The sequence below is a fragment of the Eptatretus burgeri genome, chromosome 15 (genome assembly GCF_056783735.1).
Source record: "Eptatretus burgeri isolate ZD-2024b chromosome 15, Ebu_testis_v1, whole genome shotgun sequence".
In the NCBI taxonomy this organism is placed as follows: Eukaryota; Metazoa; Chordata; class Myxini; order Myxiniformes; family Myxinidae; genus Eptatretus; species Eptatretus burgeri.
Genome location: NC_140975.1, coordinates 20943403 through 20967908, shown reverse-complemented (window position 1 = coordinate 20967908; position 24506 = coordinate 20943403). Strand labels below are relative to the sequence as shown.

The 24506-nt window shown below is 41.7% G+C and overlaps 1 long non-coding RNA gene across 1 annotated transcript; it reads right to left on the bottom strand.

Moving 5' to 3' along the window:
• Nucleotides 1-3481: 3481 nt before the first annotated feature.
• Nucleotides 3482-15891, bottom strand: LOC147011699 (uncharacterized). The gene is made up of 3 exons (XR_015052067.1): nt 15750-15891; nt 6993-7118; nt 3482-4681 (listed from the first exon to the last, which is right to left on the bottom strand). It is a non-coding gene; the product is annotated as an uncharacterized LOC147011699 (long non-coding RNA).
• Nucleotides 15892-24506: the final 8615 nt, after the last annotated feature.

Genomic DNA, 24506 nt, shown 5'->3' with positions numbered 1-24506 from the left:
AAATTATTTCTCTATAATTCGTAATTCATCTAAATGTGGCATTATTGGTTGGGAGTGAATACTTATGCAGGCCACTGCAGCCCTGCCCGGATTGGTTTATCACATTTTACCATCCAGAGAATATGAATGACAATTTATGATGTTTGACTGATATCCTACTTTGTAAAATGAGGCAATTCTTCCCATGTGTTTATGGTTGATAATTATAGAATCGAAAATGGCTGGGCCAATCTGGGAGACGACTTTCAATTTTCACCTGTACATGTGTAATTGGGCAAGAGGTTTAACCACTGATCCCTTTCTCAGGGAGGGGGTATTGACACCATATTTCACTCCAGGTGGGGGGTGGGGGGGGAGTGGACATTACTAGTGAATGCAAATTTTTAAAATGACCATTATTTTACATGACTGCCTTGATGAGAGGTGACAGGATGGCTCAGATGGAACGCAATTGCCTTTGAGCTGTCAGGTCCTGGATTTGATTCCTGACTCGACTGTAAACTGTTAGAATGAAAACTCACATGAAGGGTGCTGCTTCAAAGAGTTTGCCTTCCATTGGCTAGGGACGTTCAGCCATTCTGCCAGTATTCATGGGTGCTGTTGGGTGTAAAAATAATCCACAGTGTCTTTCGTAAAGAGTAGGCCATTGAGTGGCAACACCCGATCCAATTTCTAATTCCCAACCCTAAAGCATGAGTCACATTTGCTCTACGGCTCGGATATGGTGGCTGTACCCCCCCCCCTGAATTGACAGTAACGTGCGGAGGCCGCAGAGTTTCTGAGGTGGCCTCAGGGTGGCACTACACCATATGGCTATCTCTTACAGGCCGTAGGGGTCTCCGTGGAATTAAAGCGTGGAGTTATAACTTTTTTCATTTCTAGGTTGGCCGTAGCAATTTGACAAGCCAAGCTGTGACGTAGATGTGTTCCACGTCGACCGTACGTAGGGCGTACAGTGGGCTTGTGTTATTCGTGCGTTTTCCGAAGGCTCTTATCAATGAAAAATGAATTTTGCCAACCCCCAAAAAATTACGGCGGCCGCACTATTTCCACGCTCGCCTTAGGGCCCCCCTGTGGTCGCCTTGTGGGCACATTGAGGCTACCTTGCATCTGCCTTGAAAATTCTATGGCCACCGCAGGGACGCCCAAAGGTCACCGTGCGACATCAAATCAAAGACCGTATGGCACCCCCACGTTTTCAGTCTCCACAATTTCTAAATACCCCGTGCGACTACCCCAAAAATAAAAACATATGTGACTGCTACATTGTGTGACCGTGGAAATACTGTGGCCGCCCTATAATTGCTAGTGGCCGTAGATTTTTTAGACCCTACGGCCACCGAGCCAAATGTGACTGAAGCATAACCAGCCATGGACCTCATGTGGGTCATCGTCCAGCAGTGGCCCCAAAAGCACACTCAGTGTGCTCAAGGACAGTAATTCACCTAATGCCGTTATCCTTCACTGCCCTTGTGCGATCGGCCTTGCAAAAAAACACACACACACAGACACACAGAAAAAGGACACCTTATCCTGCACAGTCTTTATAAACAAGGGCATGGGTGGGGTCTGAGAGCAGAAAATTTGATTGGTTAAGATGACGTTAAACGCCGCAATATTTTGTCGAAGTACTGCAAAAGGGATGGTTTAAGAAAGTGCCAAACTGGCGATTTGTGTTCTACAGTATTCAAGCATGCAAGTAAATTTAAATAAAATAATAATTTTAAAGGTCGCAGAAATTATATTGGGGGGGGGGTTTGCTGCCGTTGCTGCAGTGCCTTTCACACAACCTTATTTAACACTTTGCATTAGTTCTTCATGCCTGTTGTTTGTGTCCTTTATGACATCCCCACAAACAGTAAGTTTCCTGTTTGGAATGATTTTACTCTTTGTTTGACTGCCAGACAAACTAAAAAAATTACCCACTCCTCTCTGTGATTGCACGATCAGGAAGAGATGCCATACAATTTGCTAAATTCTTAACCAGTCAGGCTAAACTACAGGTTCGTTTTCCGATTCATGTTCTGATTTCTGTTCAAAATATAACATTCAATTCAAATTAAGTAGTTCCTTGATCATCACCGGACGTCTGCAGACATACTGACTGACAGACAGACAAAGTGAATCAATTGCTTAACCCCACTATTCGTTTCATCCGCACGGGGTAAAAATTCAAAACTTTGAAAGCCCAGGCCCAGACGGAATTCCAAACTTTTGGCTAAAGCAACAGGATGCTCTCCACAATCACTATGCTCGAGCATTCAACAAACTTATCCAAGAGGAAAAGGTAATGGATGAGTGGCTTACATAAGGTAACACCTTCCTTATCCCAAAATCTGAAGAAACCCAACTACCCCACAAATATCGACCAATAACATGTCCACGAACAACATGCAAACTTCGAATGGGAATCATCACAGTAATGATGTACCACCACCTAACACAAGAACAAGAAGGCCAAGAGGCAGAATAAAAGGGATGTAAGAGAGGAAAAATAAACCACCTACTACTAAACAAGACCATACTTGAAAGCTGTAAAATGAGAATAATCAAATTGTTCACAGCTTGGATTGACTACAAAAAGCTTTTGATAGCGTTCCACATTAATGGATGATAAAATGCATGCAAATGCACAAGATAAATCCCGAAATAATCAAACTGACTGAGAAAGCAATAGGGCTTTGGAATACCACATTGATATTACAGGACTCGGAATGAAAGATCAAAATACCCGGAGTGAAGATATGTCGCGGGATCTTCCAGGGAGACAGCCTTTCCCCCTTCATATTTGCTTGGCCCTGGACCCACTGAGCAACCAAATTTTTTTAACATTGCTCAAAACACATCCTTTTTGCAGACACTAGATTAAAAATCCATGTTACTGTTCTAGTTTGCCTATTTAAAATAAATTCTGGTTAATGTGAATCTGGTTAATTTCAATTGATTATATTTTTAAAGTGTGTGGAGGATATTAAGTTACTTGGATAAAAGCCCATCAAAAAATGACAGGTTGGAGTTATTTTATTCAACTGAAAGATGTGATGTTTCATAGTGTAAGAAGCGTTATTTTAAAACACTACGTGTACAAATGTGATTCTATTTTCTTGATCTTTTGGGACATTTTGTTTCGATGGTACAGCCTCACGAGAGTGTTAAAGTCTGAAGCCTCGGCCTAGTTTCAGGTGTGCTTATATCTTCTTTATTTATTAGACATCCAATGGACGTAAATGAACACTCGTTTTACTCTGCAAATGTTGCACATCACATGCAGCAAATATCACCTTCATGTGCCATGTAGTTATTGTTTTATTTTTTGTAAAGCTTCTCAACACTGCCTTTGAAGCTTGGTTTGCAATTCACCATCTACAATTCCAATAGAAGAGATGTAATTACATTTTTATGGGGAAAAAAATTTCATGTTTTTATTTATCCTCAAAAATAGACCATAGTGAACACAGGTGTGTTAAAAGATTGGCCTTTAAAACCCTACTTAAATCCTCCTCATGAAGGAGGCCAGACAATTACACAAATACACAGATACACACTGTGCTTTATATTAATAGAAGATTATAATGCACTATATAAACTTATTATTATAATAACCTCATTAATGAGCAAGGACAAGGATACACCCTCACATTCAATAAGAGAACGTCCAAAGAGACAAGAAAGGTGACACATTTATTGTACTGTTTATGGATGATTTTAAACTATTTGCAACAAACGACGAAAAATTGGCAGAACAACTCAAATTAGTGAAACAGTACTCCGACGACATTCAAATGGAATTGGGTCTCGATAAGTGTGTCAAGTGCACATTCGTACAAGGAAGACCAACAAAAAAAGACAACATAAAAATTGACATAAATACAACAATACAGGAAATCGACAACAATGCATCTTCCAAATACCTCAGAGTATAAGAGGGCCACCAAATATGTCACAAACAAATGTGCAAAACAATTACCAAAGAATACCTGATCGAGGCTGATCCGGAAAACGTACCTGATGAACAAAATCAAAGCCATAAACCAACTTGCAGTATTAGTGTTCCAGTACAGCTATGGAATAATAAACTGACCACATGCGTAAATCAATAAAACTAGATATGAAAACAAGGAAAATCCTCACCACCCACAAAATGTTCCAGAAAAATCAGTGCATCCCAAGAATGTACCTGCTGAGACGAGAAGGAGGTCGTGGCCTGATGGAGCTCAATCAAGTGCACAGAATGACAACTGAAGGATTGGCTGAGTACGTGAAAAACTCAACAGACTACAGAATACAATATGTAAGCAAACAGGAAGACAGCAACCCAGAGAAGGTATCCCTAACCCACCAAGCAAAAACTTTCCAAAGATAGGTTTGAATGGAAGATGTCGCACATGAAACTGAAATAGCAACAACTACAACCCAACGATTGCAAAAAAGACAAAATAAAAATATAAGGCGAAATATCAACAGATATACGCCGACAACTGGGAGAAGAATAAAAGCAGGGAGGTTAAAAAAAAAGAGTTGGACAAATTGGTGATAGACTAAGAAGGCTCTTTGGAATGGCTAAGAAGAGGTCAGCTCAACTGTGATGGAGAACAAATCATTATAAATGCCCAAAACCAAGGAAACTACAACAATGGCTTTTTTAAATGGCAGGACTGAGTCAATCGGCCAAGTGTAGGTTCTGCAAGAAAGAAACAGAAAGCACAAGTCACCCCCTATCGGGATGTAAAAAAAAAAACTCATGTCAGAACAGCTGTACACATAAAGGCACAACCAGGTATGTAGAGTAATCCACTGGCACATCTGCAGAAATTTCAATATCCCAGTTCCAGAAAACTCATGGAAACATTAACCAAAAGCAATCATTGAAAACGAGGAAGTAACGCTCATGTACGACTTGATGATCCCATCGAGCATGAACATAGAAAACAAAACACTGCGACCGGACATAGCACTCAGATACAAAAAGGAAAATTAGGCATTGCTAATTGAGGTTTCAGTACCCAGTGATTTTGGTCTAATCAATTTAAATAACATGGAAATCAAGAAAATGATTAAATATCAAGATCACAAGAATAAAGTGAAAAAATATTGGAAGCTGAAGAGGGCCAAAATTGTACCAGTGATAATTGTAGCAACTGGAATGATAAAGAAGAACCTCATGGAGATATTGAAAAAACAAAAACATCCCTGGTAATATTACCACAAACAAACTACAGTCGGAAGCTGTCCGGGGCTCGGTGATGATTCTGAAAATAGTCCTCAGAATAAAACTCTGCGAACAAGAAAACTTCACAGCTTGGTCCATGAATCCTGATCCCTCACTGAAAAGGAGGTGGATACTTTGAATCTGGGGAATACTCACTTCCATCTTCTCTAACCTGAATATCTTACTATAATGGAGCATCTTATCTTCTATTTTTTTACAATAATGGAGCAAATGTGGATGACACCAAAACTCCAAAATTGACACGTGGCGGAAATAGCACCATGGTTGGTGGTAGCTGGTATTACAAATTATCTTACTTTATCATATGATATGGAGTATGATAGTGTTGCAGTTGTGGAAGGCCCCGGAGAGTCACATACATCACATAAGGGACCCCTGACATAGTTATCTCCATAGCAATTGTGTTCAACTAAAATACCCCTTCCCCTTGTATCAAGGGAAGGGAGAAGATGCGTTGTGAATGTAGTTAGAACCATCGCGTTGTTCTCGTCCTCATTCTCAAACACCCATACTCGAACCACATTCTTAAACCACATTCTCAAACATTCATTGTCGAACCACATTCTCAAAGCAGTCAAAACAATCCATTTCAGCAGTGCTTCAATCATATAATTGCCATTCCAGCGCTTCACTCGTCATTGCGGCATTTTCAGCAGTCCCAGTGTTATTGCCGGACCTCTGAGCTATCGCGGTCATGCCAGCCTCCCCACCCACCACACGCATGGGACCAATCATGATGGCTGGATCACAGAGTGCCAACCAATCAGCGTGGTGGGATGCCGAAAGATGGATGTCAGTGGAGGCAGTGGATGTCAGAAGGGCAATAAAAACCTGATGAAGCAGTTTATGGTGTATTCTGGAGTTCTGGAGTTCAGGTGCTGAGTTCAGACCCTGAAAGACTTTACATCTTGGAGGAGTTCCCATCCTGAAAGTGTTCTGTGAGAGAAAGTTCACATTCTGAAAGAGTCCCGAGTCCAAAGAGTTCACATCCTAAGTCCCGGAGAGAGAGACCTGGCCAGATTGACCGAGTTCCCAAAGCACCAAGCGGAACGAGCACTGCACCAAGCGGAATGAGTGCTGATCAAGGACTCCTCCGAACTGACCTCTCTTACACGTCTTTACACATGCACCTTATACCCTCACATCTCCCAGAGTGTACACCTCATTGACTCACCAGAGCTCACACAAGACACCACCGCACCACACCGTACCTCCCACCTGCATCTCTCACTTGCCTGCACCTTCCACCTTATTTGCTACACTTGAGTCATCTGGCTCATGTAAGGGTGAGGCCAGGTTCGACAGCATATCCCATCCACTTGCCTTTTCTTTGTCTATACCCTTCCTTATCTAATTTCCCGGAATGTTTGAGTGCCTATGTTTGTGTTTAGTATTAAGGTGAAATGTCAAACGGACTTTGAGTGAGGGTTAAGTTAGGGTCTAACGGACTTGGGACGGCCTAACAGACTTTGAGTGAGGATTTGAAGGTAAAGACCTTCTCTTGTATGACACTGCATCCTTCCAAATATGTTCTTTGATTTCAAAAGACCTGTTATTTCCAACCTGCTTGGGTGTCTCTTTCTCCATTGGTTAGACGTAGTATGCAATTAGTAGATGGAAGTTTCACCCCACTGTTTCAATATGGTAGACAGTAACCAAAGTCCGAAACAATAAATATTGGAAACATTGAGGGCACAGGATTTATCTGGGGTAACAAATTCACCGGGGGGGGCAATGTGGGATTGGGACGCGAGGACCCTACCAGAATTAGTCATTTGAGACGGTGCCTGTGGTTGCTTCGCAACTCGCCATGTCACAGCTCATCATCTTCAGAGTCAAAGGTCGGGAGTGTGGCCGAGAGAGGCCACTCATGACCCGGCCTGCAAACCTGTAACAATATTTTGTTACCAATAAAATTTCTTTCAAAAATGACCAAAAATTATAAAGTGCATTTCCAAGATTTTACCGCAGCACATTGCCCACTGAAGATGAGCCAAGAAGGGTACTCCCATCTTGAGGGTGGGATTGCCCGCTTATGGAGATAACAACAAACAACGCGTACACACACACACACACAATTTTTTTTTTTTTTACACCATCCACATTCTTTATACTTATCTTCCATTGTGATGTCTATAAATCTGTATAAAATGGACAATCCCATCATCTATCTTCCATCTAAATGGACAATCCCATCATGTGGTTGTCCATTTTATACAGATTTGTAGACATCACGATGGAAGGATAAGTATAAAGGATGTGGATGGTGTAAGTAATGTGAGGGTAAGATGCCTCCCTCCTCATCGCCATCGAACCCTCTCGTTATATGTTTAGTATTCTGAACAACTGCACCAAATAACTCTCTGATTGACGGCATAGCGAGCGATCTGAAATGTTCAGTGTACTGAACCAGAGAACCCAGGAGAATGTATGGGGGAGGAGGGGGGGGATGCTGACTCACCTTCCTTGCCAGGGACATCTTGCCCCACTGTAGATTAACTACACTTTAAGGGGTCAAGAGACAGAATATTCTTATGCATTTGCAGAGACAAAGATCCAGCTCTTCAGGCCCTTGTCACACTCCCCTGCACCCCCCCCCAAAAAGTCATCATATTAACGATTTATGGGGGGGGTGTACTAAAGAGCCCTTGCAACGGTCTCAGGGATAAGAGCTAGATGTTTGTCTCCAGCGCAGATCACAGCAGTTAATTACAAAGTGGCATAGACTCTAGGTGAGCGCACATCACAGTACGATTTCAATCATTCAGAGGAGCCTAATTCACAATGTTTCTAAACAAAAAAAGAAAGAACCCCAAACCCCCCACCCCCCCCCCCCAGCCAGGCAGCAGCAACTGGATCAGAGTCTGTGGGAAACACCACTAACGAGGTGAGACGTCTCTCAGGAGTTACGTCCATTACTGCTTCGTGAAGGTCACATCACCTTGGCTCTTCACAGCAGGCACGACACATGTCTACCACCAAGTACACCTGCAGCTTCAAACAAATAACAATTTAGTGGGACCCTGAAAGCAATGGAAGTACTTACGGACAAAAGAAATCGCGTCTCATCCACTGCGAAAAGCATGCAGAAACAGGTTTGGCCATTCATCATGGTGGATTATAGTGAAAGTGATTGGTGCACAAGGTGCACTACACCAACAGCGTGCTTGATGATGGGTCCTTGCTTTGGGAGTAAGAACAGGAGGGGGATTTACGACTACCCACGATGCGTGTGCTTTCTGGTTAACGTGTGATGAAATGGTTTGTTTTATTGCTGGGAGGAACTCTGACTTGGAGTTAAAATTTCCGGCACAGGAGAAATGATGGTTTACCTGAAATGTTGGTGGTGCCGTGAGGATCCTTGGGGAAGGATGTTGGGGAAGTTAGTGTATGTGTTGGGGTTGGTTGGGGGGGGATGGGGGGTGCAAATGGTGGTCGTTCATGGGTGATCAACCGCTCCATTTTACAAATACAGGTGCATGTAGGTAAGAGTGACGACGCCTTCTCGCTGGAATCACAGTGGTCTTACTTCTTTGTTTTTTTTTTGTTTTTTTTTTTTACAAAGGGGACATATATTTATGGAATACATAAATATGGAGGAATTTTGACTGCTACCTTCAGACTAATTGAGCATTGCAACTTGTACATAATGCCTCGTTCACACCACAAAGTATTCCGTTCCATGGAACATGCCAATGCCAGAGAGAGAGACAGAGAGACAGAGAGACAGAGAGACAGAGAGACAGAGAGACAGAGAGACAGAGAGACAGAGAGACAGAGAGACAGAGAGACAGAGAAAGAGAGAGAGAGAGAGACAGAGAGAGAGAGAGAGAGAGAGAGAGAGAGAGAGAGAGAGAGAGAGAGAGAGAGAGAGAGAGAGAGAGACAGAGAGAGTCCTGCAATGTTATTAAAGCCTGGTGCAAAACAGAAAGAACAAAATTAAGTTTCTGATAATGAAGCAAAATTAATGGAAAGGTACATAGGTACAGGTATGTCAAACATGTATTGACTTTGAATGCTCAACGTTTTGTCGAACAATGTACATTTGAGTTGCGGGAACAGGTATAAGGGGGTAACAGGAGTAAGGTGGACGGGTGATGTCATCAATAAATGGCAAGCATAAGTGTGTTGTTTCTTTGTAAAATGATAGCACGTGTTGAAGTGTTGCAGAAGGTGGTAAACGTGATTCCTCCCCTCCATAAATGTGTCTGAAGCCCTCCCACCATTTCTCCCATATTCATCTGTATAATAAGAGGCTTGTTCATCCGTCCCGTTGTCTGTGTGCAACATTCCATTCCACCAATTGGTTGGACAGTTCGTTTGACTCCACACACAATTTCCACGTGAAAAAATCATATGGCTGCCATGTTGGTGCTTGCTGCTATTTGATGCCAAAGACATTAAAATCAGAGCTGTCATATCTTCTTCTTCTTGCGTATGGCAGCTCGGCTGCCGGGGGAGCTATCATTTCTGGGAAGCGTGAAAGTGTCGCTGATGCAGTGCCCCTCTTCCAGTAGACACTGGTACTCATTCCGCCAACCGTTGGTTACTCTGTGTACTCCCACCCCATCCCTCTTCCTTCCACAGATATCCTATCGTCTTTGTTCCCCACTATTTTGTGCTTCCCTCCATCTCTCCCTTCTTGTCTCTTGCCTTATTATATGTTTCTGGGTATTTGCTCTTCCACAAGCCTCGACTTGGTATCCAAAAAAAATAAAATACATCAGGAGGAAGATACAGCAATTGGTTTCAGGTCTCATGGACATTTGAGAGTTGCAATTCCACGGAGTTTCTGCATATCTCACCAGATTGTGATTTGTGAGTTGGACAGGTGACCATGACATGTCGGAGCTGTTTCAATTACTGCTTCTGTGAAGTCGGTGAGAGCATGGCAGGGGAAGGGAAAGCGTTAAAGGTCCCATGACACTCAAAACTTTCTGGTTATTTATATATTAACTTGACCTTCCTAGTGAACAAATCACCCATGTTTCTTATTTAAATTAAAAAAATGGGATAATTAGACTAATATTTCAAACATTTCTGGTGCTTTTCACAACTTGCTATGCCCCGCCCCTTAAAAAAGTTGACTTCAGCGAATCTCAGCGTTGACGTCATCTGCAGAACCGCACAGAGTGGATTGACTCGAGATGTCACGCGCCGTACTTGTACAAATGCATTGTACACGTGTGTTTGCTATCTCACTGATCGTCTTGATTCCTGTGATTGTTTCGCGGAAAAGAAATTCTGCTTCTGAGCCGTGTATGCACAACAATCACGAGGCAATTATTTATCCCTTTACTACCTTGTCGTAGTCATGTACAAATCCAATACATGTATGCACAATAAAGGGCTGTACCATGTCCACAAAATATTAAATGTGACTGTTGAACGTTTCCATTAAAAAACAAACTTACAGGGACATACAAGTAAAATACTAAAGATTAATATTGCATCATTTCAAGGCGCAAGGAGATAATTATAAAATAAAACAATGTGAAAAACTTGCACCCACATTTTGCAGCTTATTGAATTGTTCGTTGAAACCAGCCTGCTGGGACAGGTACGATTCCACATACATGCAAGCCAGGTATGGCTGCACTCGACATACATGGGTTTATTCTAAAGTGAAGGTACTGCTTCCATTGGCTTGCTATTCATTAACATTTAGCCAAAATGCTGCAATAAATGAACAGGGAAAAATATGTTGGCACAACTATGAAAGACAAATTTATCTGTCCCATTACACGGCCTCATAGCCTTGGGACTCTTACGCATTGACTTATACATTGTGTGCATGCTAATACAAGTTACTTGTCAACTCTAGATTTCTAGACTAGTCCGATAAATCCGTCGTCCGTCCGACTAGTCCGATAAATCTGACGTGCTGTAGCTTTCTTTTATTATTCTCTTTTCTTCATTGTTTTCTACTGGCGCTACATGGCGACAGTAGGAATAAAATAAATAAAAATGCAACAGAACGTCAGATTTATCGGACTACTCGAGACAATTGTGTCACAAGGTGTGTTCTGCACACAAGTTTTCATCGTATCCGGACAGCGAGATTTCTTCGTTTTATGCGCGGAGGGATACGGCCGATGACATGCGCTGGCCTTGATTGTGATTCATTCGCCGCGGAGCAACATGTCTGCTCCGCTGCGCTGGTCACGTCGCCTCACTAAAATATTTCTGATATCGAGCAGTATGCAAGTCGAATTTACATTATTGAATTTCGAATATGATTTTATCTCACCAGTTGTTATTGCCAAGTCTTCCTTCGATGTCCTCCCGATCATCATGAACGCCGGGAATTTCATCGCCATTTTCCTCTGCTTGTCCTGCTTCGGGATCGAACTGGTAAGGCTGTATTCCATTTCCAGCTGCCTGAACTTCACCTCCCGTTTCTACGTTATCCGACAATTCTCTATGTGATTCAGACCAAAATCCTTCATTTCTCTCACACTCACTGTCGCCACCAGACAAATCAAAGTCCATGTAATCCATTATTCAAAACCAAATGTTCGATTTTTTTAAAGCAGAAATGAACGAAGCGATTGAGTCGACCAATCGAATGTGGAAACACACAGAAAGCCAATAGAATCACGTAGACCACCAACCCGAGTAATTTACGTGCAGCCTTTGTAATCCTGTAGTTGACGTCATGTGGGTTACGTCCCTTTCAGGAGAATTTTTAGGGGCGTTCCCGAAGAGGTTTGTTTTTTAATTTTACATTTTACAGAATGAGTATTGTGAAAAAACTTTGTCAGATCTGAAATCACGATGAAAACCTCCTATAGGACACACACACACACACACACACACACACACACACACACACACACACACACACACACACACACACACACACACACACACACACACACACACACACACATGCAATTTCAGTACTTTTGGGTGTCAGGGGACCTTTAAATACTCCGTTTTTTGGATGAGGTAATGAAGAAATATGTAATGATCGATGTGGGAATGCCCGTTTGCTTTTACGAGTGGGAGAAGTGAGGAGGGGGAGGACAGAGCTGGGGTTATGAAGGAAGGGGGACAGAGTTGGGAGGGGATGTTGAGGCTTTGGGGGGAGGGGAATGAGTACTTTTGGTTAGTGGGGGGGTTGAGGAGTTGGTGTGGGGAAAGGGTTTGAAAGCTTGAAATGGAAAGGGGATTGTCACCTTAAGATTGGGAGGGACAGGATGAGGACTTGGGGTTGGGCAGAAGAGAGCAAAGATGGGACATAGCTGGGAGCAGGAAGTTGAGGCTTTTGGTGGGGGTGGGGGTGAGGACAGTCTGTGGGTGAGAGGGTTGAGGAGTTGTGTTAGGGAGGTGGAAATGGGGTTTGAAGGCTTCGAGTGGGCAGGGGATTGACTCCTTTGGGGTTGTGATGGAGAGAGTGAGGACTTGGGGTTGGGAGAGGGGTTGATGACTTGGGTTTTGTGAGGTGGGGGAAGTTTAGGACTCGAAGTCACATTTTACATTGCACGGATGTTCCTCGAGTCCCTGAGAGTCCTTTCTATTGTTCCCTTCATAATCTGTCTGTCTGCTTTTATAAATTGTTTCCAGCTCCACAAGCCACTGAATTTTCCCCTCGGAAGGAAAGCGAAAAGCAGGGCCTTGCGACTGTGTAAGGTAAGAGCCACACAGGTATTGTAGTTTTTTGGTATTGGCACAGGTATTGGCAGTTTATGGAATTCATGAAACCTCTCGAGACGCACGGAACCTCAGAAGCTGCTGGAAGCTATGAGAAGCTATGCATGGCCACAAAGTAGTAAAGGCCGAGGGGCATGAGAAATGTGAGTTGAGTTGAGCTGAGTGGAGGTAACTGTTCAGTTCCATTTCTGCGGACCGGAAAGGACCGTATGGCTTCCGAGGACCATCTGTCACAAAATTGGTGACCGTCTGGGTGGAGGATTTGACTAGATGTCCACCCATGGCCCACCATTACAATATTTACTGTGGTACAATGAAGGACTAGTCTTCTTGCTCGCTTGGCTCATGGTGAGTCACGTGACCCAAGACAATGGGGCATACACAAAAACTGGTTGCTTAGCAAGACCAACACTTGATTTAATTGAGTTATTTACCTTTTTTCAGAATACAACCACAAATCTGTTTCGTCAAATAGAAAAAGCTTCAATCTATTACGTCTGCACGTAGGATGCACCCAAGTAGTTGCTTGCAGTGTGCAGCAAGAACGCCCTACGAGTACATTATATATTTACCGCTGATACTACAACTTCGTTAAAGGCCCTGATAATTCCCAAATGATTGTGGAGTTGTCTGGAGATGATATTTTGTCCCAGGTCTTTCACCAACCGGCTGGCCTGGCCTGACATTCGACTGAAGGTGATTTGGGGAAAGAGTTTGGAATCTGTTCAGGTCTTCATGAAAAACCCAGTGGGATCTTAAACCTCCACCAATGGCGGATTGGTCCTCCAGGTTAACGACCTTCCGCTGGACTGCGCGCGCACGCACACACACACACACACACACACACACACACACACACACACACACACACACACACACACACACACACACACACCGATGGCTCGCCCTGTATGTGAAGCACCAGGACAACAGTTTATAGCTCGAACAGTTGAGATTCGAACCCAGATGAGACGGCTCCACGTTGTTTACCTCTTGGTCATCCAGCCAACCCAAACAATATATTGTTGTGGTTGACCAAATTCGCAAACCACCATTCAGGTCCCTTAGGTGAGATATCTCGGTAAGTGTATGTGCAGTTAGGCCCAAACCCGTTGTCTAGAGGGAATAAATGTCATTCATGAGGGCTGCGACTCTTCAGGATAGCCATTTTTCTTTTACTATCTTTATTTTGGACCAACCGCCATTATTACCACCACCAACCACGTCTCAACAGCCATCACAACAACAACCACCAACCACAACGCCGCTTCACCACAACCGCCACGACCTTTACCGTCACAACTCGCCACCATCGCATCACCGTCATCTCGCGCCACTCGTGGGCACCGATGCTGGACTCGTGTAGGGCGCGCACCGAGCAGCGTGTTCAAAAGCATTGCGGACTTACCGCAGAAAAACGGATCAAAAACGACTCACGCCCACTTTTGTTCCGTCCAATCGGTGAGCGAGGGGCGGTTTGGCCCCGCCTCCAGGGCGTTGGAGGGCGGTCGCTATATGCAAATTCATGGATCAAAAAGCATTCACGCCCACTTTTCCTCGGGCCAATGGGGAGCGAGGTGAAAGGTCGGAGGCAGAGGGTCAAAGAGGAAAGAGCGAAGCCACGGGGCTTATAAAAACGACTGCGTTCGTCAGTCGAGTCAGTTGAGTTCGCAGGAGGAAGAGTTGAGTTCGCAGGAGGAAGAGTTCGCAGTTGGAAGTGGAGAAGGAGTGCAGTTGGGAGTTCGCGGAGTCGGAGTGAAGAGGACGGAGCTGTGGAGAGGCGGCGGCGGCGAAGGCGGACGAGAGGGTGCTCGCGTCGGATTCGGGGAACTGCGGAGAGAAAGGCCGGCGGCGCGACCGAGGTCGTGGTGGAGACGCTCGTCGCGGGACCCGCGATTTTGTGAAATCCTCCTTTCCACGAGCATCAGCAACCCCCTCCTGTTTACCCCCACGCTGAGATAGTGCGACAAAAGGGGGCCCCCTTCCCACCCCCTACCAGACACTGTCCGCGAGGCCCGCGGAGTTGAGGCACCACCGCCGCTCCGCGTCTCATCATCAGACGGGTAGGCCCGACACGGTCTCGGCCCCAGGCCCGCCTACCCCCTCATCCTGGAGGGTGGTTCTCTTTTCTTTTGCTTTGGGAATGTGTGTTGTCGGCGCCGTCTGTGAAGTAAAACTGTATAAGTGTTGCCGAGTGCCCGGTAGTCGGATAGATCTGCATTGTCGCATTTGCTTTTTGTCTTCTTATTTTCCATGTGCTTTTGGTGGAATTGTATATGTGTGCTTTCCGTTCATCGCGAAATAAATGTGCTTATTATTGAACTGTTTTCCCGCTTCGCTTCGTCATTTCTTTCATTGAATCCCCATCTTGCTTCACGTAAAGGGTTGGTCGTGGGCTAAGACACCCGATAATTAATCGAACCGTCCAGGCCGACGAATAACACCGCTCGGTTATCCCGATAGTACGGAACGGGTCGCTTAAGTGGCCTGTGTCCGAAGTCGACCTGCGGCGAGGTGCGATCGCCCGATCTACCCTCCGTGTGGGTAGTTAGGTAGGTCGAATTTGGCGAGCAACCCTATCCCACGCGGGGGCCGATTGGCTCGATCGTGGTGAGACCGAAAGGTCCACCCGTGACTGGTTCCCGGCGTTAGTCCGAGAGGGTCACGACTGGATTGTCCGTCCGGTGGGCGACGTGCCGCGATTCGAGTTACGTGGCCGTCCGCACGCCGGCGGGCGCGAATCCGCAACAATATTAACTTATGTATTTGTTTAAACATCTCATGCATATATCATAAATGTAAGCACCAAACTGCAATGAACAAAACACATGAACTACGCAGAATCGATAATAAATGAACATACCAGAAACTGTGACCTGGAAGCATTCATTCATCTTTTGTTTCATGATAAACCTCGTCCACCCTCCCTCTGCAATGGCAGAACCAGTCACACATATCAACACAGATGTTTATCCCAGCTTCACTGCCTTTTCATTGCTTTACCGATGGGCACACAACAGTTGGTCAAAGGGAGGCTGACTGCACGTGATATCACCTGTTGTTGATCAGGTGTACTTCTGTGCATTTATTTATACTTTGACGTACGACTGCGTGCAATCTGTTTTTATTTAAAGCTTGTTCTGAACAAACTAGAGGGCAGTAGGTGGAGCACATACTTCTGCCACGTAATGCCTGATCCACGAGAACACATCGGTCCCAATACATTTTTGAAATATCATGCCGTACAGAACTATATCGTTTTTGGCCCTATCTCTCAATGATGAAGTCACTTTTAAAATTAAATAATTATCATATCCAGATCCGGATTCGAATCTTCACCATAATAGAATCAATTCTTCGTGATCACACACCCAACATGTCCACCAAGTTTCGTCCGAATCCGTCCACAACTTTTTGAGATATCGTGCTATGTATCGTTTTGAGCGATATCTCTCAATGGTGAAGAATCACGAAAAAAATTCGAGTAGTCGGATCTGGATCTTCACCAAAATCGAATCGATTCTTCCGTGTCACACACCCAACCTGTCCACCAAGTTTTATCCGAATCCGTCCACAACTTATTGAGATATCGTGCTATATATTAGTTTAGCCATATTTCACAATGGTGAAGAATCACTTTAAAAATACCAGTAGTCGAATCCGGATCCGGATCTTCACCAAAACCTAATCAGTTCGTCTTTGTCACACACCGAACCTGTCCACAAAATTTCATCCGGATCCGTTCACAACTTTTTGAGATATCCTGTAAACAAACAAACAAGCAGTCATAGACTGGTACTTACGAAATCGTCAACTTGACCTCTGACCTTGTCTAATAAAAGCTGTTTCTAGAGAAGGTAGCGACGCAAACCAGAAGTTTCTATGATTCTGTACCAAACCATCAAAAATCGTAACGTCGACCGAAGCAAAAATCTCCATTTCTCCACGCAATTATTTAATATTATTTTATCAAAGTCACAAAACCGTAATATTCGGCCATCCACCAATAATCTTTACATAATCCGACGGCTTAGCGAGTCAGGCATGCGACGATAACCTTTATTGGGATAAAAAGTGACTTTTAAACACCATCTTTATTGAAAACACCGTCAGCGCGCACACGGAAAACCTTTACGTGACTCAACGACGCGTCTGCTAGAGCGCGCTGCACCACGTGACGAGCCGTGATGCGGCGAGTGAAATATTTTTTATACAATCTTAAAACGTCTCCAAAACATCCGATTTTTACCAGAATTTCGACAACCGAGTGTTAAGCGCCCTAAGCGATCGCAAAAAACCGAAGACAAAATTAAAATCGAAGTTAAAACGAACTCGTAACGTCGACCGAAGCAAAAATACTCCATTTCTCTACATGAATTTACGGAATTATGTTTGATCTCACTGTGACCTTGACCTTTGACCGATTTTGACCAAAATCTAATCAGCGCTAGCCATCACCCTCCTGAATCACGTGGTGTAATTTGACATTGGTAGCTTCTTCCATTCTCGAGTTATCGTGACTGCAAACAAACACACAAACAGAGGATGGAAGTCATCAATATACTTACGAAATCTTTATATTTCATAAGTAACAAGCAGTCATAGACTGGTACTTACGAAATCGTCAACTTGACCTCTGACCTTGTCTAATAAAAGCTGTCTCTAGAGAAGGTAGCGACACAAACCAGAAGTTTCTACGATGATTCTGTACCAAACCATCAAAAATAGAATGTTTGACCTCACTGTGACCTTGACCTTTGACCGATTTTGACCAAAATCTAATCAGCACTTGCCATCACCCTCCTGAATCACGTGGTGTAATTTGACATTGGAAGCTTCTTCCGTTCTCGAGTTATCGTGCCTACAAACAAACACACAAACAGAGGACGGAAGTCATCAATATACTTATGAAATCTTTAGATTTCGTCAGTAACAAATGAACAGAAAGAAGTGAAAACATAACCTCCTTCACCTTCGATGGCAGAGGTAAATATTTTCATTTCTTCCACATTTCATTCAAGCCTTGAAAGGATTTTTATTTATTTATTTGTTTGCAGCCTGGGGTTGCATCGTTTTTCGGGAGAGGGGGTGTGCTGCTGATGCAGTGCCCCCATTACCAGTAAACTGGTCCGCTGATGCAGTGCCCCCATTACCAGTAAACTGGTCCGCTGATGCAGTGCCCCCATTACCAGTAAACTGGTCCGCTGATGCAGTGCCCCCATTACCAGTAAGCTGGTACGGTAATTATTTTGCTGACCTCGGAAGGATGACAGGCTGAGTCGACACACCTGGTATCAATTCAACGGCTGACAGGGGTTTGAATTCAAGACCCTAAGATCTTAAGCCAGCCTCCTTGACTGTTAAACCAAAACAGGGCATTTAAAGGGATGCCAGAGGACGAGTGTGGTTACAGTGGGAAAAAATATTGGTTGGCAGATGTGGTGGTGGATCGGATACTGGAGATGTGTTGGGTCATAGTCTTCATCGTGGTGGTCATCTCAAAGAGACCCGCGGACCCCGGAGATACTCGCCGATCGATCTTCCGTGTGTGACCCAAAGATCTTTCACACCGAAGATGTTGTGTTGGTGGTGGTGGTGGTTGAAGAGGGAGACTGGAGGGTAGGTGGAGTGGTTGGCGGTTTAGCTGGGAGCTTTGTTTCAACATCGTGCGGTGTCCATAGTTGATTGGTGTTCTGGTGTTCTGCACGAAGGCAGGTTCAGTACTGCTGAAGCAGAGCAGTTTCTTGACAAAGGTAAAACTGGGTGGTTTGCCATTGCCTTCCCTGCAGAAGTTATGGTAGGAATTTGTAATTTGTTCATGGTGCCGGCGATAGCTCGCCTCTTCTTCTCGAAGAACACCGTGGAATTTTAACGTCCATCAACTAATTCCGGCAGATGGGACGTCCGTTTAACATCCATCCGATGGACGGTACGAACATTGATGAATCACCCTGCCTGTGAAACACCAGGATGACAGTTCATAGCTGGGTCGGGATTCGAACCCGTACAGTTTAGAGGCGAGGTACCTCGAGGTCATCATGTCAGTCCCACAGTTTACATAGGCACGTCAAGGATCAAATTATTTGTTTTATAAAACACTCAACAGGTTGTTTCGTCAAATACCAATAGGCCTTATTCAGATGACGTCACCGGTCACGTGACTGTGGCAGCTCCGCCATATTGAGTGGCAATAAAGTATTACCGCGTCCATAACAACCCATAGTCTCCACTTCAACTACACCGTTATTTCCAAGCAAGCGATTTTTTTTCTGCAAATCGGTAAGAGTTGTTGTGCCCCGGGATGTACTCAGCGATATACTAAAGGCTCTGGAGGGCAGTTTTACCGCTTTCCCGCCGAAATATTTGGATATCGGTTCTGAGAAGAGAAAAATGGCGACCTGGAGAACATGACTGGTTGTGTCGCCTTCATTTTGTCTCCGGTATGTAACTAATTTCTGATACGTTATTTCAGTAGTTGGTATTAAATAGCTGGTGGTAAAAAATATTGTCTGATTTGTATCATTAAAATGCATTATATCCCTTGTTTTATTGACAGAATGAGATCGGCTAGATCACCTTTCTAACAGCTGCCTAACGCGCACAGTTCTGAGGTGTTTCACTACAGAAAGTCACATCGATATGTATAATACATTAAAAACTATCACTTGTAAATACCCAAAGCAGCGTGGCATTACACCGGATGTTTGTCATGGAAAAAATATCATGTATCTGTAAGCCAACTGACGAACGAAGATTTTATACAAACTCAGCATTTAGACGAGAGGTTCACTTGAAATTAACTTGTGGCAGCAGTCAGGTTAACAAAAGTGACGCTGGTTGCTGAACAAAACAAGCAACAACGATAATACAATAATCGTGAAATGAAAGAAAACAGGCTTAACCTTTACCTCACGATAATACAGTTGTTGTCACCTTTCGTCGAGATTATGTCACTAACAAACCCGGCGACATAACACGAGTAAGCGTCCATACTCGTGAAGGCTTTCAGGCTGGCTTGAGTGTAAGGACTCGGCGTTTCAACAAGGTAAACATAGATGTCGGGGAAAACGATTTGAGGACAAAATTTCCTTTCTGTTGTCCATTTATTCTTTGAAATAATATAAGGATCTTCACGAAGACCACACAGCTTCAGTTTATCGCAGTACCTCTTCTTAGAAATATCATATAATCCATGGAAATAGGCCAGAAGTTCGCGTGACACGTGGTGCGTGGTCGCCATGATTTTTTGCCACTCAATATGGCGGAGCCTTACCTTCCGCTGTGACGTCACTCGCTTAGTGCAGAGAGACCAAAGTAGGATGTGGAAGAAACGTCATTTCTTCCCCCACACTGGAACTTATATTTTAATTGAAAAAGGCTCTTCAATAAAAGTACAAAAAAACAACAGAAAAACATGATCAGGATAATGTTAGTGATATATTAATTATTGTGATTTGCACATATCCACGTATCCCCAACCACCACTCCCATTCAATGTAAGCTATCAATGTGTGTTCAAAAGCTTCATCAATATTCCAGACTATCACTCATCATTGACAAGTTGAAGGGATCAGAAATGATAGATATAAACAATGGCATGAACAAAAAACTGTCAGTTGTTTTTAATGGCAGTTGTACCTGACGAGTTTATTTTAATCATAGTTGTACCTGAGTAGTTGTTTTTATGACAGTTGTACCTGAGTAGTTGTTTTTAATGGCAGTTGTACCTGAGTAGTTTATTTTAATGATAGTTGAACCTGAGTAGTTATTTTTTAATGATAGTTGTACCTGAGTAGTTATTTTTTAATGAAAGTTGTACCTGAGTAGTTTATTTTAATGACAGTTGTACCTGAGTAGTTATTTTTTTAATGGTAGTTGTTCCTGAGTAGTTTATTTTAATGATAGTTGTACCTGAGTAGTTATTTTTTAATGATGGTTGTACCTGAGTGGTTTATTTTAATGACAGTTGTACCTGAGTAGTTATTTTTTTAATGGTAGTTGTTCCTGAGTAGTTTATTTTAATGATAGTTGTACCTGAGTAGTTATTTGTTAATGATAGTTGTACCTGAGTAGTTTATTTGTTAATGATAGTTGTACCTGAGTAGTTTATTTGTTAATGATAGTTGTACCTGAGTAGTTTATTTTAATGACAGTTGTACCTGAGTAGTTATTTTTTAATGATAGTTGTACCTGAGTAGTTTATTTTAATGACAGTTGTACCTGAGTAGTTATTTTTTCATGATAGTTGTACCTGAGTAGTTCATTTTAATGACAATTGTACCTGAGTTGTTTATTGTAAGGACAGTTGTACCTGAGTCGTTATTTTTAATGATAGTTGTACCTGAGTAGTTTATTTTAATGATAGTTGTACCTGAGCAGTTATTTTTAATGACAGTTGTACCTGAGTAGTTTATTTTAATGAAAGTTGTACCTGAGTAGTTATTTTTAATGATAGTTGTACCTGAGTAGTTTATTTTAATGACAGTTGCACCTGAGTAGTTTATTTTAATGATAGTTGTAACTGAGCAGTTTATTTTAATGACAGTTGTACCTGAGCAGTTTCTTTTTTATAATTGTACCTGAGTAGTTTATGTCAATGATAATTGTACCTGAGTAGTTTATTTTAATGAAAGTTGTACCTGAGCAGTTATTTTTAATGATAGTTGTACCTGAGTAGTTTATTTTAATGAAAGTTGTACCTGAGCAGTAATTTTTAATGATAGCTGCACCTGAGTCATTGATTTTAATGACAGTTGTACCTGAGTAGTTTATTTTAATGATAGATGTACCTGAGTAGTTTATTTTAACAATAGTTGTACCTGAGCAGTTATTTTTAATGACATTGGTGCCTGAGTAGTTTCTTTTAATGACAGTTGTACCTGAGCAGTTATTTTTAATGATAGTTGTACCTGAGTAGTTTATTTTAATGATAGTTGTGCCTGAGTAGTTTATTTTTATAATAGTTGTACCTGAACAGTTATTTTTAATGACAGTTGTACCTGAGTAGTTTGTTTTAATGACAGTTGCACCTGAGTAGTTTATTTTAATGATAGTTGTAACTGAGCAGTTTATTTTAATGACAGTTGTACCTGAGCAGTTTCTTTTTTATAATTGTACCTGAGTAGTTTATGTCAATGATAGTTGTACCTGAGTAGTTTATGTCAATGATAATTGTACCTGAGTAGTTTATTTTAATGAAAGTTGTACCTGAGCAGTTATTTTTAATGATAGTTGTATTTGAGTAGTTTATTTTAATGATAGTTGTACCTGAGCAGTTATTTTTAATGACAGTTGTACCTGAGTAGTTTATTTTAATGATAGTTGTACCTGAGTTGTTTATTTTAATGATAGATGTACCTGAGTACTTTATTTTTACAATAGTTGTACCTGAGCAGTTATTTTTAATGACAGTTGTACCTGAGTAGTTTATTTTAATGACAGTTGTACCTGAGTAGTTTATTTTAATGACAGTTGTACCTGAGCAGTTATTTTTAATGATAGTTGCACCTGAGTCGTTTATTACAGCGCGGCGACATCGCGCTGTTATATAATTGGCTATTCTGTCCTGTGTCTTCTGTCACACTTATGGCCGAGTAAGTCCCTTTGATCTGAGGGCTATAAATACAAATTTGTCCAACGTCACAACTCTTCCCATCATGCATGCTAATTCACCGTGTCTACATTTAAATTTTATAACTGCAAAATTGTTTCATCATTCTTAACTGAGACTTTTACTGCCCCCAGCCGTGCGATATCGAAGTATTCGCTTCTTGTTATAATGATAGTTGTACCTGAGTAGTTTATTTTAATGATAGTTGTAACTGAGCAGTTTATTTTAATGACAGTTGTACCTGAGCAGTTTATTTTTTATAATTGTACCTGAGTAGTTTATGTCAATGATAGTTGTACCTGAGTAGTTTATGTCAATGATAATTGTACCTGAGTAGTTTATTTTAATGAAAGTTGTACCTGAGCAGTTATTTTTAATGATAGTTGTACCTGAGTAGTTTATTTTAATGAAAGTTGTACCTGAGCAGTTATTTTTAATGATAGTTGTACCTGAGTAGTTTATTTTAATGATAGTTGTGCCTGAGTAGTTTATTTTTATAATAGTTGTACCTGAGCAGTTATTTTTAATGATAGTTGTATTTGAGTAGTTTATTTTAATGATAGTTGTACCTGAGCAGTTATTTTTAATGACAGTTGTACCTGAGTAGTTTATTTTAATGATAGTTGTGCCTGAGTAGTTTATTTTTATAATAGTTGTACCTGAGCAGTTATTTTTAATGATAGTTGTATTTGAGTAGTTTATTTTAATGATAGTTGTGCCTGAGTAGTTTATTTTTATAATAGTTGTACCTGAGCAGTTATTTTTAATGATAGTTGTATTTGAGTAGTTTATTTTAATGATAGTTGTACCTGAGCAGTTATTTTTAATGACAGTTGTACCTGAGTAGTTTATTTTAATGATAGTTGTACCTGAGTAGTTTATTTTTTTAATGATAGTTGCACTTGAGTAGTTTATTTTCATGACAGTTGTACCTGAGCAGTTATTTTTAATGACAGTTGTACCTGAGTAGTTTATTTTAATGATAGTTGTACCTGAGTAGTTTATTTTAATGATAGATGTACCTGAGTAGTTTATTTTTACAATAGTTGTACCTGAGCAGTTATTTTTAATGACAGTTGTACCTGAGTAGTTTATTTTAATGACAGTTGTACCTAAGTAGTTTATTTTAATGACAGTTGTACCTGAGCAGTTATTTTTAATGATAGTTGCACCTGAGTCGTTTATTACAGCGCGGCGACATCGTGCTGTTATATAATTGGCTATTCTGTCCTGTGTCTTCTGTCACACTTATGGCCGAGTACGTCCCTTTGATCTGAGGGCTATAAATACAAATTTGTCCAACGTCACAACTCTTCCCATCATGCATGCTAATTCACCGTGTCTACATTTAAATTTTATAACTGCAAAATTGTTTCATCATTCTTAACCGAGACTTTTACTGCCCCCAGCCGTGCGATATCGAAGTATTCGCTTCTTGTTATAATGATAGTTGTACCTGAGTAGTTTATTTTAATTATAGTTGTACCTGAATCATTTATTTTAATAATAGTTGTACCTGAGCAGTTATTTTTAATGGCAGTTGAACCTGAGTAGTTTATTTTAATGATAGTTGTACCTGAGCAGTTATTTTTAATGACAGTTGTCCCTGAGTAGTTTATTTTAATGACAGTTGTACCTAAGCAGTTATTTTTAATGATAGTTGTACCTGAGCAGTTTATTTTTTTATAATTGTACCTGAGTAGTTTATTTCAGGGATAGTTGCACCTGAGCAGTTTATTTTTTATAATTGTACCTGAGTAGTTTATTTTAATGATAGTTGTACGTGAGCAGTTTATTTTAATGATAGTTGTACGTGAGCAGTTTATTTTAATTACAGTTGTACCTGAGCAGTTATTTTTAATGATAGTTGTACCTGAGCAGTTTATTTTTTATAATTGTACCTGAGTAGTTTATTTCAGTGATAGTTGCACCTGAGCAGTTTATTTTTATAATTGTACCTGAGTAGTTTATTTTAATGATAGTTGTACGTGAGCAGTTTATTTTTATAAT